Here is a 19,167-nt window from a genome sequence, read left to right on the forward strand (position 1 = left end):
GGGTGTATTTTATGAAAAAGAAAAGTGAAGTGTTTGGGAATTTCAAAGCTTTTAAAGCTATGGTTGAAAAAGAAACATGCCTGCAAATAAAATGCCTAAGGTCTAATGGAGGGGGAGAGTACCTCTCAAATGAGTTTGTAAGGTTCCTACAAGAGCATGGCATAAAGCAACAATATTCATGTAGTCATACCCACAGCAAAATGGACTTACAGAAAGGAAAAACAAGCATATTGGAGAGGTATCTCGGGCCATGCTAAATGAAAAAGACCTACCAGATCATTATTGGGCTGAAGTAGTTGCTAAAACAGTTTACATAATGAATAGGACTCCTACTGTAGCAATACATGGCATGACACCAGAGGAGATGTATGCTGGTAGGAAACCATATATTTCTCATTTGAAAATTTTTGGTTGCATTGCCTATGTTCATGTGCCAGATGAGTTGAGGTCCAAGTTGGATCTAAAAGCTGAGAAGTGCATCTTTATTGGTTATTCTCTACAACAGAAATGGTATAGATGCTGTAACCCTTCTACTCGTAAGTTTACAGTGAGCAGAGATGTTGTTTTTGATGAGATGAGCAGCTGCTATAAACTAGTAAATGTGATTGATGATGTAGATGCACAAAATGGTAATGTTGCACAGAATTCACAGCAGCAATCACAAAATATTAGTGGCAGTGTCCTCTAGCAGTGGTTCACATACTTCGCCATGGATAGGCAGATTGAGATCAGGAGAATCTCCTCAAAGCAATGTAGATAGTGGTATGCAGGTATCACAAAAAGGAAAAGAGAAGGTAGATCATCCCATGTTTAATGTGAATGCAAGTCACTCTTATGTGGATGGTGAATCCAGTGGCTCAGAAGAGAGCATTGATGATGAGATGGGTATCCTTCTGTTGTTACACTTGGAGTAAGGAAGACCAGGGTTGTTTTGAGAGCACCTGGAAATGAGCCTATTTTGCGTAAGTCTACTGTAGCTAGGTATCCTGTGGATAGGCTGAAATATGATGGATTTACATCCATTCACTATGGCTATATGGTCAAAGTGATACAGGAACCAGAACCCATTTCTTTTGAGCAAGCCATGGGAAAGGAAAAATGGGAGAAAGCCATGGATGAAGAAATGGATGCCTTGGAAGCAAATGCTACATGGGAATTGGTGCCTTTGCCTAAAGACAAGAATGCAATTGGTTGTAAGTGGGTTTATAAGGTGAAGCACAATGCAGATGGTTCTGAGGTATGTGAGATCTGGAGTAGGCTGGTGTGGGACATCATAAAGAGGCGTGCATACGTGTGCCAAACCCTCGTGTCAGTGAGGGGTGATGGAGACCTACGCTCAAGGAAACTCTGCCAAAAATCCTTAAAGTTGCTGCTATACAAGATGTGCAAGAGCTGCTCCTCATTTCGACGAAGAAATGCATGCTTCTTCCAACAAACTAGACGTCGATGCTTGCATACCGTGTCTGGTGTGTTCCGAAAGGTGACATCTGGTTTCAAGTCAGAGCTGTCGGCGATAAGCCTTGCACTCCACATCGTACCAGTTGTTGCAAGGTACAGAACCAAGAGGTGGTGGTCTAGTGGACTGTGTGGTGTGGGAAAAGATTTGGAGGGCAGCCTCGTGGAGTGTGCGACTAATCAGGGCTCAACAGATACAAGGCAAGATTAGTTGTCAAGGGGTATGCACAGACGTATGGCATTGATTATGAAGAAAGATTCAGTCCGATTGCAAGGATGGCAACCGTAAGAGTAGTCATTGCTATGGCTGCATCAAAGGGATGGTCTTTACATTAGATGGATGTAAAGAATGCCTTCTTGCATGGTGATTTGCAAGAAGAGGTCTTTATGGAGCAGCCACCTGGTTATGTTCATGCTGTGCATCTTGAGTTTGTTTGCAGGTTGAAGAAAGCCTTGTATGGCTTGAAGTAAGCACCTAGAGCATGGTCTGACAAGATAGGAAAGTATCTTGTCACTATTGGCTTTCAGATTTCCAAGGCACATTTCTCACTTTATGTGAGAAAAACAGAGAAAGGTATTATGCTACTTGTCATTTATGTTCATGATTTGATCATAACAGGTGATAGTGATGAAGATATCCTTCATGTGAAAATTCTATTGAAGCAGAAGTTTGAGATGAAGGATTTGGGAAAGCTGCGTTATTTCTTGGGCATTGAGGTGATTAGATCACCAAGTGGGATACAGCTCTTGCAGAGGCAGTATGGATTGGACATGCTATCTAAATATGGGATGATAGGCTGTAAGCCTATTTAAGTTCCTTTGGAGCAGAATGTGAAGCTGAGCATAGATGCAAGTGAGGTTCTAGAAGACCCTACTATGTACAGACGCATAGTAGGAAGTTTGATTTATATGACTATTACCAGGCCAGATTTGAGCTATGCTATTGGATTGGTAAATCAGTTTCTGCAAGCTCCAAGGAAACCGCATTTGGATGTGGCTAGATGCATACTCAGGTATGTGAAGTCCACATTGCAGTATGGACTATTTTATGAGATTGGGGTTCAGTGAAGTCCACATTGCAGTATGGACTATTTTATGAGATTGGGGTTCAGATACAGTTGCATGGATACACTGATGTTGGGCTAGTAGTATTTCTGATAGACAATCTACCAGTGGATATGTGTTCTCTTTTGGGAGTGCTGCAATCACTTGGAGTAGTAAGAAATAGCCTACAGTTGCCCTATCGAGCACAGAGGTTGAGTACAGGGGTGCAGCAATGGCTGCATGTGAGGTAGCTTGGTTGCATAAGCTACTTTATGATATACATTAGTCTACAGATGGTGGGACAATTGTCATTTATTGTGACAACATGAGTAGTATACACTTGGCAAATAACCCAGTCTATCATGCTAGAACAAAGCACTTTGAGGTGCATTATCACTATGTGTGGGAGAACGTTTTAGTAGGTCTTATTGATCTAGTTTATGTCAGCACAGAAAATCAGGTAGCTGACATATTCACGAAGGCATTGGGCACAGAGAAGTTGCAGAAGTTCAGAGACCTGCTTGGTGTGCAAGAATTGGGATTGAGCTCGAGGGGGAGTATTGAGATATCGAGCTCCACTTGTGATATGCCAGGGTGACCATTGTGCATTTATGTCACCGACTTGTTAGCTACAGATGCGGTTGGTACACCGCCCATGAATAATAGCTGGATGACAGCTATCCTTATGTACTCTAGTTCGTGGCTCAGTTCGTATGCCACCTTAGTTAGCTGAGTTTGGTTTGAGACCCACATATAGGGTTCTTCTATTTCTTTATACTAGAGTTCTTTTGGTTTTCACAACTAAGAAAAAAACTGTTTTTAGCCTCCACCTTTGTGTGTATTCCCCCATTGTGTATGTTAGAAAGCTGCAAGTGAGACCCCTTCCTTCTCTCCCACTATCTTCACATTTAGTTGAAAAGTACGTATTTTTATTGAAAAATCCATACTTTTTAAATCCTTGCATAGATATGCATTGAATAAGCTTTATTTTTACACTTATAATAGAATAATTTTTTAAACAAAGTACAACTAAAACTATAAATATGCATGATGGCATGAGTATAAAATGATTCCTTGCTCGAGTTAGCTACCATGATCATCTTCACTAAAAGCAGTTACTACTACCATACACACCAATATCAATGCTGATTTTCGATGCTTTTACCTTAGTTTTTTTTCCAAGCCGGTATCATTGATAATACTGCTATAGTTAACATTTATTTGAAAAAACATTGCTACTTTTATAAAATATATGTCATCAATGCCATAAACCTTCAATAAGCATGGATATTAAAGCATCGATAGAGCCACTCGAAACTTTTACTGATGTCGATAGAACCATCAAAAATTTGCAGGCACTTTAACCATTGAAAATTTTAGATAGTGTGGGGTTTCACCTCGCATCTTGCAATAATGAAATCAAATAAGAATGTTTACACAGCCAAATATAGTTGTGGCTATCTATGAGCTGTCTACTCGATCACATTGAAAACCCACTTAAGATATACATAGTTTAGCAAAAATTTATGATATATTGTTCATGCAAGCTTGAATGAAATCTAAGGGCAAGAAGCTTGGAGTGTGTGGGTAGAATGAATGTGTTTGTAAGGTCATCCCAATCTTTTGTTGAGTCGATGGCAAGAAGCTGGATCCTTCCTGACTGCTTGGCAAGTGCACCTTATGTAAGCCACATGGATAATGTGCATTCAAAGGGTGTTTTAAAACTTCCTATGTAGCCTACTTTGCCATATTTTATATATCCCTACGGTCATTTTTTAGGTCAACAATTATATCCCCTTTGTAAATGTAAAATTTGGAAAGTTTGGTTTCCCCCTCCTTATATACATTTTAGTAGGGATGCTACCATGAGAAGCCATGCTATTCAACCAAATAAGATTCTTTCTTTGTGATGTGAGGGAAATGTATCCTTTCCATACACACTAGCGCCCAACAAAGACATTTCCAATTGCACATCCACACAATGCCTAAGATCCAAGTTATTTTCTCGCCATCTTTGTTTTTGTTTTTGTCTCCCTTGTACTCTCCCAAATCTTTGTCACTAGGTGCTAGACTTTTTCCTGAAAGAGTTTGCATTGGAGCATTGGTAAAAGGACAAGAAGCTGGACCAAATAAATCAGTGAATTCTAATTGGGTAGCTCAACAAAACATACATAGATGCTTTTTCAGGGTTACAATAAGTGCTACCATAAACGAAGCTCATATCGGACATTGATGATTTCCATAGATAGATGAATTCTATAAATGTGTAGATATATGGGAAAATTAAGGTTTCTATTAAGAAAGATATTTATAATTTCACAAACAAGTAAGGCTAGTTTTTCATCCCTCACTAGCTCACATAATACTTCCAAAGAAAAGCTCAAGAAAAATACATACTTCCATTTCTATTGGCTATTTACTATGGTATACCTCAAAATGGTATTTAGTTTCACAGAAGAAAGATCAAAAGAAGCAACTATAAATCATTCACTATAGAAAGCTCAACATTCTCAGAAATGATTGCAAACATATTTACCTATGTACGTTACTAGACTCGTACACATAAAATATATTGATACATGCTAGATATATGTCGAATAGTCCCATGGAAAATAAAAGGATTTAATTACATGTGATAAAACTTAAAAGGTTAAAACCTGCTAGACTTGATTTATAATAAATATGTGAACCTAGCTCTACTCACCTAGCTATGTTACTATTTTTATGCATACAACACCTCCAGACAAGCTAGGTCTATTTAAAAAATTTCTATGGAAAGTAAGACTATTTTGTTCCATGTGATAAAACTCAAATGAAAACACCCAAATTGAAAAGAATTGAAATATAATCATTGGATGAAACCTTATATGATAGTAGGTAGTGCAACTAGTGTAAAAGACAAAATTCAATTCCATGTATTATGTTAGGGCATACCAAGGCAGAAACTTGTATACAATATATCCAATGCATTTCTTTGATCATGTTAGTATGAACCAAGCTAAGGAACAACATAAATGTGTATGCACAAAAAATGTCTAGCTTCCATCTAACCCCATGTGTTATTACATTGATCATGTTAGGGAGTAACAAGGTAGAGAATTGTTGAAAACATATTCAATGCATTAGTTTGACCATGTTACATGAAAGTACCTAGACAGAAAACAACATAAATTTCATCCCATATCCATGTCACACAAAGCATTGATAGGAATTGAAATTATGCTAATAGACAATGATAAAATAATGAGAATTGTTAATTTTCAAATGCATGCATGCAATCATAAGAAGAATGTCTCAAATTTATGATAATGTAAAAATCACAATGGATGATACTCAAATGCCAATGATAGCCCATTTCAAAACATAACAAATATTACTCCAATAAAAATGGTCTTGTCTTGTCTTTGTTATAGCTCAATGGTCCTCTTAAAGCAGTGATTATCTTGAGTAAATTAAATTATCAAAACACGTACTAAAAGTACCTCCCTTATAGTGTGGTCCAAAGCCAATTCCATTTGTCCGAACTCCATCAAGCTTCCACAAAAATTGATGTGAGCAATATTCTACCTTTGACTTAATTGACGAACTCCAATGTCCTTTAGCAAGCCCTCCATCAATCCCAGTGAGATGTCTAATTTTTGTGGGCTAGGGACAAGGCTAGGGACAAAATTTAGACCATACACCAATCCCACCACCTACAACTCCTCAGTAGCCCCAAAAATGATGAAAACAATCGAGTCCTATTTCTTAACATCTATTAGAGCTACACCATATTCATGTCAAATTTCAAAGGAGAAAACCCACAAAGCCCTATTTAAGAACCTCAAAACGGTATGTAGTCTTGACTTTGGAGGTTCAACTCATAAAATTTATGTGTACCATGTGCATTCAAAGGCCAGGGTTTTAAATTCATCGTCAGGGGAAAATTTAACAGAATTATGATAATAGGAGGGGTTTTTTAATTCAACTTTGGAAAAAAGTCTATGAGCTCCTAAGTGAAGAGGGGTGGCTTTATTGGGGAAAGAAATTTATTTGAGGGGTATTTTAAATATACACCTTGAATGCATGTGATACATAAGGTTTCTTAATAGTGCACCCCTTGGAAGTCTTGAATTGTAGCAACGATCACATAGGCACCTTTCACACCTATAAGCATCTTCCTCCTTATGTCAAAGCCTCATGATATTTAGTATGATTTGATAAAATCATATGTACATTCTTGATACAAAACCTTGTAGCCTAACTCTCTTTGAGTGTAGACACTACAGGGCTGAAATAGAGAGGAGAAGGACAAGGAGAAGGGGAAGGAGACATATGCTCATGCATAAGCATAAGCATAGGAGAAGAAAAAACATATGCATAAGAGAAAAAGAGAGAAAGCATATGTTTGAAAGAGGGGAAAAGAGCATAAACATAAGAGAAGGAAGAGGGAAAAAGAGATTGAACGAGGGGAAAAAGAAGAGAAGGAAAGGAGGGAAAAAGAGATTGAAAGAGGGGAAAAAAGAAGAAGGGGAAAAAGAAGAGGGGAAAAAAGAAGAGGGAAAAAGAAGAGAAGGAAGAGGGGAAAAGAGGGGAAGAAGAGGGAATAAAAGAAGAGAGGGGAAGAGAGGGTTCCTACGCCCATCACTGCAACTAGCGCTTAAGGTGCTAGCTACACACCAATGCAAATAACAAAAATAACAAAAGGAAAAAAGAGGAAGCACTTTCTTACTTAGAATAGTCTCGCTCGGTGTTTGTGAAGAGAGTGGGAGAGAAGGAAGGAGTCTCACTTGTAGCTTTCTCACATACACAATGGGGGAATATACACAAAGGTGGAGGCTGAAAACAATTTTCCTCTTCTTAGTTGTGAAAGCCAAAAGAACTCTAAGTATAAAAGAATAGGTGAACCCTATGTGTGGGTCTCAAACCAAACTCGGCTAACTAAGGTGCCATACTAACTAAGCCACTAACTAGAGTACATAAAGATAGCTATCATCCAGCTATTATTAATTCGTGGTGTACCAACCGCATCTGCAGCTAACAAGTCAGTGACATAAATGCACAACGGTCACCTTGGCATATCACGAGTGGAGCTCGATATCTCAACACTCCCCCTTGACCTCAATCCCAATTCTTGCACACCAAGTAGGTCTCTGAACTTGTGTAGCTTGTTTGCACCCAATGCCTTGGTGAATATGTCACCTACCTGATGCTCTATGTTGACATAAACTAGATCAATAAAACCTCCTAGAACCTTCTCCCACACATACTAATAATAGACCTCAATGTGCTTTTTTCTAGCATGATATACTGGGTTATTTGCCAAGTGTATGTTGCTCATGTTGTCACAATAAATGACAATTGGCCCATCTGTAGTTTGATGCATATCATAAAGTAGCTTATGCAACCAAGCTACCTCACATGCAGCCATTGCTACACCTCTGTACTCAACCTCTGTCTCGACAAGGCAACTGTAGGCTATTTCTTGCTGCTCCAAGTAGTTTCCTTGGAGCCTACATAAACTGACTTACCAACCCAATAGCATAGCTCAAATCTGGCGTGGTAATAGTCATATAAAGCAAACTTCCTACTATGCGTCTGTACATAGTAGGGTCTTTTAGAAGCTCACCTGCATCTATGCTCAACTTCACATTCTGCTCCAAAGGAACTGAAATAGGCTTACAACCTATCATCCCATATTTGGATAGCATGTCCAATCCATACTGCCTCTGAAAGAGCCATATCCAACTTGTGGATCTAATCACCTCAATGCCTAAGAAGTAATGCATCTCTCTCAAATCCTTCATCTCAAACTTTTGCTTCAATAGCATTTTCACATGAAGGATATCTTCATCACTATCACCTGTGATGATCAAATCATCAACATAAATGATAAGTAGCATAATGCCTTTCTCTATTTTTCTCACATAAAATGAGAAATCTGCCTTGGAAATCTTAAAGCCAATAGTGAAAAGATACTGTCCTATCTTGTCAGACCATGCTCTGGGTGCTTGCTTTAAGCCATACAAGGCTTTCTTCAACCTGTAAACAAACTCAAGATGAACATCATGAACATAACCTGGTGGCTGCTCCATATAGACCTCTTCTTGAAAATCACCATGCAAGAAAGCATTCTTTACATCCATCTGATGTAAAGACCATCCCTTTGATGCAGCCATAGCAATGACTGCTCTCATGGTTGCCATCCTTGCAACTAGACTAAATGTTTCTTCATAATCAATGCGATGTCTATGCATACCACTTGACAACTAATCTTGCCTTATATCTGTTCACATAACCATCTGCATTGTGCTTCACCTTATAAGCCCACTTGTAGCCAATTGCATTCTTGTCTTTAGGCAAAGGCACCAATTCCCATGTAGCTTTTGCTTCCAAGGCATCCATTTCTTCATCCATGGCTTTCTCCCATTTTTCTTTTCCCATGGCTTGCTCAAAAGAAGTGGGTTCCAATTCATGTATCACTTTGACCATATAGGCATAGTGAATGGCTATAAGTCCATCATATTTGAGCCTATCTAGAGGATACATAGCTCTAGTAGACCTGTGCAAAATAGGCTCACTACCAGGTGCTCTCAAAACATCCCTTGTCTTCCTTACTCCAGATGTAACAACAGAAGCAAATACCCAATTCATCATCAAGGCTCTGTTCTGAGCCACTGGATTCACCATCCACATAAGAGTGACCTGCATTCACATCAACCATGGGCTGATCTACTTTCTCTTTTCCTTTCATGATACTTGCATACCACTATCTACATTGATTTGAGGAGATGCTCCTGGTCTCAATCTGTCTGTCCATGGCGAAGCATGTGAACCACTGCTAGAGGACACTATAGGTTCACTGATATTTGTGATTGCTGCTGTGAATTCTATGCAGCATTACCATTTTTTGCATCTACATCATCAATCAGATTTACTGGTTTATACCAGCTGCTCATCTCATCAAAAACAACATCTCTTCTCACTGTAAACTTATGAGTAGAAGGGTTATAGCATCTATACCATTTCTACTACAAAGAAGAACCAATAAAGATGCACTTCTCAACTTTTGGATCCAACTTGGATCTCAACTCATCTGGCACATGAACATAGGCAATGCAACCAAAAACTTTCAAATGAGAAATATATGGTTTCCTACGAGTATACCTCTCCTCTGGCATCATGCCATGTATTGCTGCAGTGGGAGTCCTATTCAATATGTAGACTATTGTAGCAACTGCTTTAGCCCAATAATAATCTAGCAGGTCTTTTTCATTAAGCATGGCACAAGATACCTCTCCAATATGCCTGTTTTTCCTTTCTACAAGTCCATTTTTTTGTGGGGTATGACTGCATGAATATTGTTGCTTTATGCCATGCTCCTATAGGAAACTTGCAAACACATTTGAGAGGTACTCTCCCCCTCCATCTGACCTTAGGCATTTTATTTATAGGCCTATTTCTTTTTCAACCATAGATTTAAAAGCTTTGAAATTCCCAAACACTTCACTTTTTCTTTTCATAAAATACACCCAAACTTTTCTGCTGTAGTCATCAATAAAAGTGACAAAATAATGATAGCCCTGAATAGATGCAGCTTTAGTAGTCCACACATCAGAGTGGATTAGTCATCAATAAAAGTGACAAAATAATGATAGCCCCGAATAGATGCAGCTTTAGTAGTCCACACATCAGAGTGGATTAATTCCAATGGCCTCTTACTCTCTTGAACATGTCAAGGAAATGGTTTCCTTGCCTGTTTTCCAAATTGACAGGCTTCACATACCTTATGCATTTTTGCAACCTTGAATTTAGGCAATCCTGCAACAATATTTTGGGCTTGCATTAATTTAAGTCATCGTACATTAACATGACCAATGCGATTATGCCAGATATTAATTTCTGCAAAACACACCATTTTTCAAATAATTGGTTAGAGGAAGGAGATGTTTAGAGAAGCAACTTCTCAAAGGGATTGAATTGAGGAGACAAGCATAAGCAACTTGCCTGTTTTTCAAATTGACAGGCTTCACATACCTTATGCATTTTTGCAACCTTGAATTTAGGCAATCCTGCAACAATATTTTGGGCTTGCATTAATTTAAGTCATCGTACATTAACATGACCAATGCGATTATGCCAGATATCAATTTCTGCAAAACACACCATTTTTCAAATAATTGGTTAGAGGAAGGAGATGTTTAGAGAAGCAACTTCTCAAAGGGATTGAATTGAGGAGACAAGCATAAGCCTACAAACAAGGAGAAAGAGGAGGAAGAGAAATACCAAAAAGAGAAGAGGTGAGTCTTCTTTCTTTCACCAAATCTCATTTTTTATCTTTAACCTCTAAAAATCAAGCATGAAAACTAGCACATAGCCTTAGCAATACAAGGAGAAACATGCTTCAAGACTTAGAAAACGAAATCTCACAAAAAATGAACCTACATTGCTTAAAGAGACTCACCTTCTTGAAAAACTTCTTTTCACACAAGCAAAGAGGGAGAAGGGTGGAGAGGAAGCATAAGTCTTAGGAGAGGAGCTGGGTAGGGGTGAGGAGTGGAGAATAGAGAGGAGGAAAGAGAGGTCGTCGAATATAAGGTGGGGGAGATATTTTTGCTTTTCCCACAATAGAGATGCCAAAGAAAGCATCGTGCGAGGTTTCAAGTTTAATAGCGATGCTTGTCAGTCGCTATATAGTGACGTTTATATCCAAAAAGTGTTGCTATATAGCGATGAAATACGGAAAATCATCTCTATAAAGTGATGGAACAGGGCAATGCATCACTATATAGTGACGGTTCAGGACACTTATTGTTGGAAGAGAGAAAAGGAGCTCATGGGTGGCTATTTTTTGGATCTTAATAGATTTCTTTGCAGCTCATGTTGTGATTTTGGAACTGTGCAAATGGAAGGGATGAGTGGAAGCTCATCAGATGATGCGCCAACAATCGGGAGCACAGAGTGGCTTATTGAGAGGTTGTATTTTCATTGCACTCATTGTAAGCGAGAAGTACGACATCAACGTCGTATCATGTGCCACTTGCGGATGTATGGGAAGGAGCCTGAACTAGTACCCACCATTGGTGTTGCACGTGATGATGGATCATCGGTAAGTCAATGCTATTTGAGTTCGTGGTTAATATTGGATACCATTATGATGCAAAACCTTGAGACAAGATCTTATATTTACACAAAATCTTGAAACATGATGAGGAGGGTGGTGAGGGTGCGCATATACCTTCACACTTTGAGCAAGACTATAGTCTCTCGGATGATGACGAGGGTATGGTGGACATGATAGATTCTATTTTTAGGGGCACTACATCACATGTACACGTGATGTTAGAGTCTGAGGTCAAAATGCGAGAGTTGCAATTAACACAGTTGTATGAGGGTGCTAGGATGTCTAAACTATAGGCTTGTCTCTCAATCTTGAATATGCAAGCAAACTATGGGTGGTCGGATACAACTGTCTCGACCTTAATGAGGTACGGATTTTGCATTAATTTGACTCATTATTTGGATATTGTTTGTTTTGAGAATCATCATTATTTGAAGCCTATGTATGTTTGAATTGTCTCTCTTTTATCATTCTCTCTTTTATCCTCTCTTTTCATCTCTTTTCTCCTCTCTTTTTCTCTCTTATCTCCTCTTTTTGTCTCTTTTCCTCTATTTTTTCCTCTCTTTCCTTCTCTTTTTTTCTCTTTTATCCCCACTTTTTCTCTTTTCACTTTCTCTCTTTTTCTCTCTTATCTCCTCTCTTTTTCTGTCTTTTTTCTCCTCTCTTTTCTCCTTTTTCTCCTCTCTTTTTCTCTCTTTTTTCTCCTCTCTTTTCCTCTCTCTTTCCTTCTCTTTTTTCCCACATGAAGCTTCAATAGCCTACCATTGAGCAAATAAATACAGACTTCTATCACTCTAATTTAAAGAATGCACGAGTCTGTAAATTTTTTCTCAATGTCAAGCTGTAGGATTGTAAGCTTGCTCAATGTCTTACAGGTATTCTAAGCTATAGGATTAGTGACATGACTTCTTTGTTGCTTTGAGGATCATCATTATTCAAAGCCTATGTATGTTTGAATTGTGATAGGTTGCTTCAGAAGATGTTGCCTACACCAAATACCATGCCCGCATCAAGAGATGAATCGAAGAAGATGCTAACAATGGTGCGTATGAATTATGATACCATCCATGCTTACCGTAATGATTGTATTCTCTTTCATCGTGAGCATGGAGATTGTCTGAAGTGTGGGGAACAATGATATAGAGATGACTTTAGGGTGAGCAGATATCGGTAAAGGTCTTGAGACACTTTCCCATCATTGCAAGAATACAACACATGTTCCAATGCAAATCCATAGCAGAGTTGATGACATGGCATGCATCTCATCGGTCCACTGATGACACATTGAGGATTCCCACAAATTGTACATCTTGGAAGCACATAGACAATCAGTTGTCGGACTTTGTGAGGGAGCCACGCAACTTACATCTTGGGCTCGCCATGGATGGCATGAATCCTTTCGGGTTATGCTCGACATCTTGGTCGACATGGCCCATAGTCTTGGTGAACTACAATATCCCACCATGGCTAACAATAAAGAAGGGACACCTCATGCTTGCACTAGTTGTGTCAGGAAAGTACAAGGCCAAAAATATGGACGTGTATATGGCACCTTTGATAGAGGAGTTATAGATCTTATGGAGAGGAGTGTGGGTCTTTGATATTTCCAGAGCTCCTAGACATACCAATGATATTTTGGTCAGGGGTATCTTGATGTGGACCATGCATGACTACCTATATGTGCAGGACTTGTTACAAGTGGGTACCATGCTTGTCCTTTTTGTGGACTGGGTTTGAAATTGCTTGCACGATACTCCAAACATATGAGGAAAAATGTTTATGAAGGTCATGCTTGATACCTTCTGCTGGACCATCTCACGCGTGGAGGTTAGCTTGATCGACCACCACCATATTTGAAGGCAAGTGACTGAATTTAGACTCAGAGGGCAAATGGAGAGGAACCTCCTCGTGGTATGAAGAGGCTATCGATCTTTCACGAGCTTCCTTATTGGGGTCAGTTACAAATCAATCATCTCTTGGATCCTCTTTAAGAATGTGGGGGCTACTATATTTGGGCACACTTGGTTGGTTCCAAAGACTCGAGAGGAGTGCGAGAAGACTTACATGCTATGAATAGGATGTCTCGTTTGTGGCCCCAAGTACGTGCTTCAGGAAAAGTTATCCTCCCAAAAGCAACATGGATCCTCTCTATGAGAGAGGAGGTAGGAGTCAAGGTGGACATTGCCTCTTTTCAAACACCGACAGGGTACATGTGTTGCTTGAAAGGAGCATCTTTAAAGGACAATAAGCTTAGTGGGCTCAAGTCCCATGATTGGCACAAGGTCTTATAGGTATTCTAAGCTATAGGATTAGTGTACCAATAATCGTGATGTGTTAATGTAATTATGATTATGCTATATTGTTGACATGACTTCTTTGTTGCTTTGATAGTTCATCCTCCCAATTACAATAAAAGGGTGCTCACAAGAAGATGTTACAAATGCTATATTCAAGATCAGTGGTATTGTGAGGTATGCTTACTATCAAATCGCATTGATTGCATTTTCTTCAATTTAAACTGAATAATTTGTAGGCTGATTATGAATATATCTTACATGGGCATGTGAAATAGGTGGATATCTCAAAAAGAGATCTCCATATCGAGCATCGAGAAGGCTAGGGTGGAATCCATCGAAGCCGTATGCTTGCTTGAAAAGCACTTTCCCTCGAGCATTATGACAACGCAAGTGCACTTGTTTGTGCACAGAGTTGATGAGGTGGCCATTATAGGTACCGTTCATAGTCGGTGGATGTTCTTTCTCAAGCAATTTATGAAAATTTTGAAGGCATTTGTAAGACAAAGAGCAAGACCAGAAGCAAGCATGGTAGAGGGATGGCTTGTGCAAGAGTCATTAGTATATATCACGGAGTTTCTTGCATCCATGGATCTTGATATGGCTTGGCATAACAAGAATGATGATCGCATCATTGACGAGGTTCCCCAAGGAAAAGGGATTGAAAGAAAGATGAGCGAAGAGAAAATGGAGAAATTCAATAAGTTTTGTATCCTCAATAGCAAGGAGATGCAGAAATGGATTGAGAGATATGAAGTAGCCAAAGTAGAAAGAACAAATGCAAGGATGAGATTCAGGGTAATGTACAGGCGATCGCAACCATATCCATGGGATCTCACCCTTCTCCCTACTCACATGTCACTTATGGCTACAACTGGCTCTACGTAAAGTGAATGCGATGGAGAGGCAATAAACGAGCACGAGCAAGAGTTATCATTTGGATGTATGATGCATGTAAGTTTCTTACCTCTTGACATAATTAAGTAATTATTTGTGGCAATATATGCTATAAAATAGATGCATCTTCATTGCTCTTTTACAGTACAAAAAGTACAGTGCATTATGGTCATATGGATGACATTTTTGCGTGGAACGCATCGATTCAAAGAGAGTTACATATGATTGTGGAGTCATGGCTAACTTCACACAAGATAGCCGAGCAAGTGCTTTGGATATGAATCTTCTCTCCTCACAGTTGGATTATTGTGGAACCATACACGAAATCTATGAAATTAATTTCAAACTATTTAGTATTTTCATTCTTGATGTAAAATTGTTTAGAACTATTTACAACGGTCCCCATGCAACGATGAAAAAAGACAGTAGCGGTTTCTTTGCAATAGACTCCACCAAACTTTAGACTGATGAAAGTGATACTTTTGTTCTTCCCAAGCACTGTGAGTAGGTGCATACTAATGATTTAATTAATCGAAGCTTTCATTTTTAAAGATCCATTGATACATGTACTTAAGCATAATTTCATATATATAATTGATGGCATTTGGCACCCATCTTCAATCACCATGAAGTAAGCAAATTTTTGAAGATAGAGATTTGTATATGGAGATGCCACTACCAATGCCGAATTCAATTGATCCAGATGGATCTAGCAAAGAAGATGATCACAATATGAGCCAAGAGGAAGATGCACATAATGACATCGTACGGGAGGAAGATGGAGATCACGGTATTGAGGAAGAAGATGACGATCATCAAGAATCACCACACCTTATTGAAGAAGATAATCAAGTACTCTTAGGTGAATGTACAATGCTAGAGTACGATGATGATATAGGAGATCAACTCGGTATAGAGTTAGAGATAGACTTGTTTGGCGTGTTAGACTTGGCTCAGGATGAAGCCATTGATGTAAATGCTCTTCATTGATTTTTTTCATCTCAAACTTGGACATGAATATATGAGCTTCAAAGACTTGATGTACATGCTCTTGTACTTTTATTCTCTCAAAGGATCAAACATATATGAAAATGAAAAAAAATATATCATTGGGAAAAACTATCTTTTAAGGTCGGTATGGGAAAAAACACTCTTTGTAAAATGTCGCTATAGGAAACTGTCTCAGTGTCACTATATAATGACCATTCACAATCTGATAAGGGTCACTATATAGCGACTTTAGGCAAGCATCGCTATATAGGAAACTATCTCAGTGTCACTATATAACGACCATTCACAATCTGGTAAGGGTCACTCTATAGCGACTTTAGGCAAACGTCACTATATAGTGACGTTTTCCTAGAGTCGCTATATAGCGACCCTTAATGAATCCCACTTTTAATACCGATGATTAGCACCCATGCATGCTAAACATCGGTACTTAAGCGTCGCAATAGGGTCCATGTGTAGTAGTGCATCTAGACAGCTTGTATAGAGGTTCAGGTGAGATAATCTTTGAAACAATGCAACACAGTGATTATGACGAGATTTATTTGTTAATGATGTAACTTTGAAGAAATAGTTAGTTCGTAGGTCATTTTGTGTAGTGTTGTTGTTTGGTTTTATTACATGGTTTGAAAATGTTGAAAGATTTGTTTGTTTTGATAGAAATTTCATGAGAAATCAGTCTTTTCCACTCTTACTATCAATAGTTTTCTACAAAATATTGCTTGAAATAGATTTTGAGATGTTTGGGAGCAAATAATTTATTTTGAAGCAAGAACCATCAAATTCAGCATTCGCAGAACACATTTGGGACCACTAGGAGGGAAAATTTTGATCACAATTTTCTTTTAAAGAACCTTGCTCCAAGAATCAGGTACTCTTCATTCATGTAGTTTTAGAATGTTTTTAGTTTTGAACTCAAATTAGGGTCTATCAAAGCAACTTATATGGAGATTCAGGTGAGAAAACCTTTAGAACAATGCAAGACGTTGAAAATAACGAGATTTTATGATGCAACTTTGAAGAAGCAGTTAATTTGTAGTTTGTTTTGGTAATTGTGTTGTTTTCTTTTAATACATGACTTAAAGAGGAGAAAAGATTTGTTTGTTTTGGAAGATACACTCTTACTATTGAGGCTTTTTACAGAAGATGGTTTGAAATAGATTTGGAGTCTTTTCGAAGCATATAGTTAGTTTTGGAGAAAATTTCATCAATTTCAGCATCCTTGATTACGAGAGGGACCATTGAGGACAACAAGTTTGATCACGTTTTTCTTTCAAAGATCCCTGTGAGGTATTGTTCATTCACATAGTTTAATAGTATTTGATGATAAGTATTTTTTTTTTTGAATTTATAGATTTCAATCATTAGATTTTGCATGCAATTGGGGTTTTCATTTTTGCTTGGTTTGATACTTTTCTAAAACGTGTCATGTTTGTATATTGTTTGTTGATGCCAATGTTATATTATATTAGGTGGAAAGTATATGAAAACATGCAAGGCCCTCAGAATTCAAAAAAGAAGGATATCAATTTTCAAATTAATGCATAGAATGCATCATTTTTAAAGAGGAATGAATCCTCCTTAGTAAGTGAGTGACTTAGTAGCTCTTCAAAATCAAGGAAAAACACATATGGATTTGTGGTTAGAAGGAAAAATATATCTAGTAGATCCACAAACTTATTAGACTCCTCTATTTCATGGATTGACCAGCTTGATAAAGTTTCTATGTAAGGGTGAGAATGGTTTGTTAGGATATTGTGGAAGGTTGATTGGTCATGGAGCAAGTAGCCTTCACACCCAATATCAATCTTTGCTTAAGGAAAGAGACAAAATAATTGCAATGTTGGAGGCCTAGAATCAACATTTGGTATCATCTATGCAAGCTACAAGTGTTCAAATGTCTGCATATGATGGCATAGAGAAAAAAAAAAGGAGTTACAAGTAAAGGTTCAAACATCAGATGCTCAATTGGGAGAGAGCACTATAAATGCAATTCACTTATAGATGCAAAACACGGCTCTTAAGGATGAGATCAAAACGTTAGAAAAAAAATTATCATTCATGAAGGATACTCCAATGGGTCCAAGACTACGTAAGAGTAAATTGCATCAATGGGTGAAATATCTAAGAAAAGTGGTCATTGGAAGCGTCGAGTGAGAACTTGTAGGAGTGTTTCAGAACTCATGTCTATCCATGATGAACACTATGGTGCTATGTTTACAAAAAAAATATTTGGAGTCTATTATACAACATCCAAAATTCAAAAGTCTAAAATCAGAGATACCATTTAAGTCAATGAACAAAGTTGTGGAGCATTTCAATGCAACTAGTGCACAGGGAGTTTGTGATATTGTAGGGATAAGTACAAGGGCATAGTGGCTCATATTTAAGAGCTTAAAAACATCATATCTTTCTATGGGAGCAAAATTTAAAGCCCTACTTCCTAAACCGACTGATGTTGATAAGGCCAAACATGCACTCAATTTAGGCATACTTGATTTAGTCAGTGAGCCCTAGCATGTATGTAGTACACTAATTTAAAAAACAAAGGCTGGAGAGTCTAAAGAATTGGAATTAACAGTCAATAACAACTTTGTGATGGATGTTCGAAGAGTTTTGCAAGCCATGATGAAGTTTTATGATATGCCTATGGAGGAATGCAATGGTACTCTAAATATTGTACTAAAGCTTGATAAAAGTGAGGTGGTCAAAGGTCAAAATTTAAAAAGAGTTAGTTTGACAATGATGAATAGAATACTGGACCTTGAAGTTGAGCTTGATGATGCAAGGTAGTTCAGTGTGCAATCAAAACAGAAGATTTGGTGGTTGGCTACCTTTGAGGTATGATGGAAATTTGAATTTTAATGCAGTAACGTAAAAAAACTTAGAATATTTTAAAATAACATGAGTTTTTTTGCAAGTACCAAAAGAGTCACATTCAATTTTGAAGTGGTTTTTTTACCAAACCGATATCCCAAGTGTGATCAAAGGTTGTAACAATGGTGAGCTCCTTAAAGTTGAGGGCTATGGATCCTACCATGTGGAATGGCATGTAGCTGCTAACCTCAAGACTATTAAATGTATGTTTAATGTGGCACATGGAGAAAATACAAGCATCCTTATCTACTATGCATGCAAATGAGAGTACCTACAAAGTGTGGTAAAAGGAATCAAAAGCAATGGGCCTCTGAGCTTGTAGAGATAGATCAAACTAAGGCACCAGATAGGGATGCTCTAGGGAAAGATCCATCATTGAGCACAATTCTTGAAATTCCTCTTGAGCGAGTACACATATGTGCACTTCATGCTATTCTGAGAATAATTGAAAAGTTGGTGCATCTATACATCATTGATGCATATAACTTGAAG

Source organism: Dipteris shenzhenensis, chromosome 1, assembly GCF_047967505.1.
Source record: "Dipteris shenzhenensis isolate YYH24624 ecotype China chromosome 1, Dip_SZ_1.0, whole genome shotgun sequence".
NCBI classification, from domain to species: domain Eukaryota; kingdom Viridiplantae; phylum Streptophyta; class Polypodiopsida; order Gleicheniales; family Dipteridaceae; genus Dipteris; species Dipteris shenzhenensis.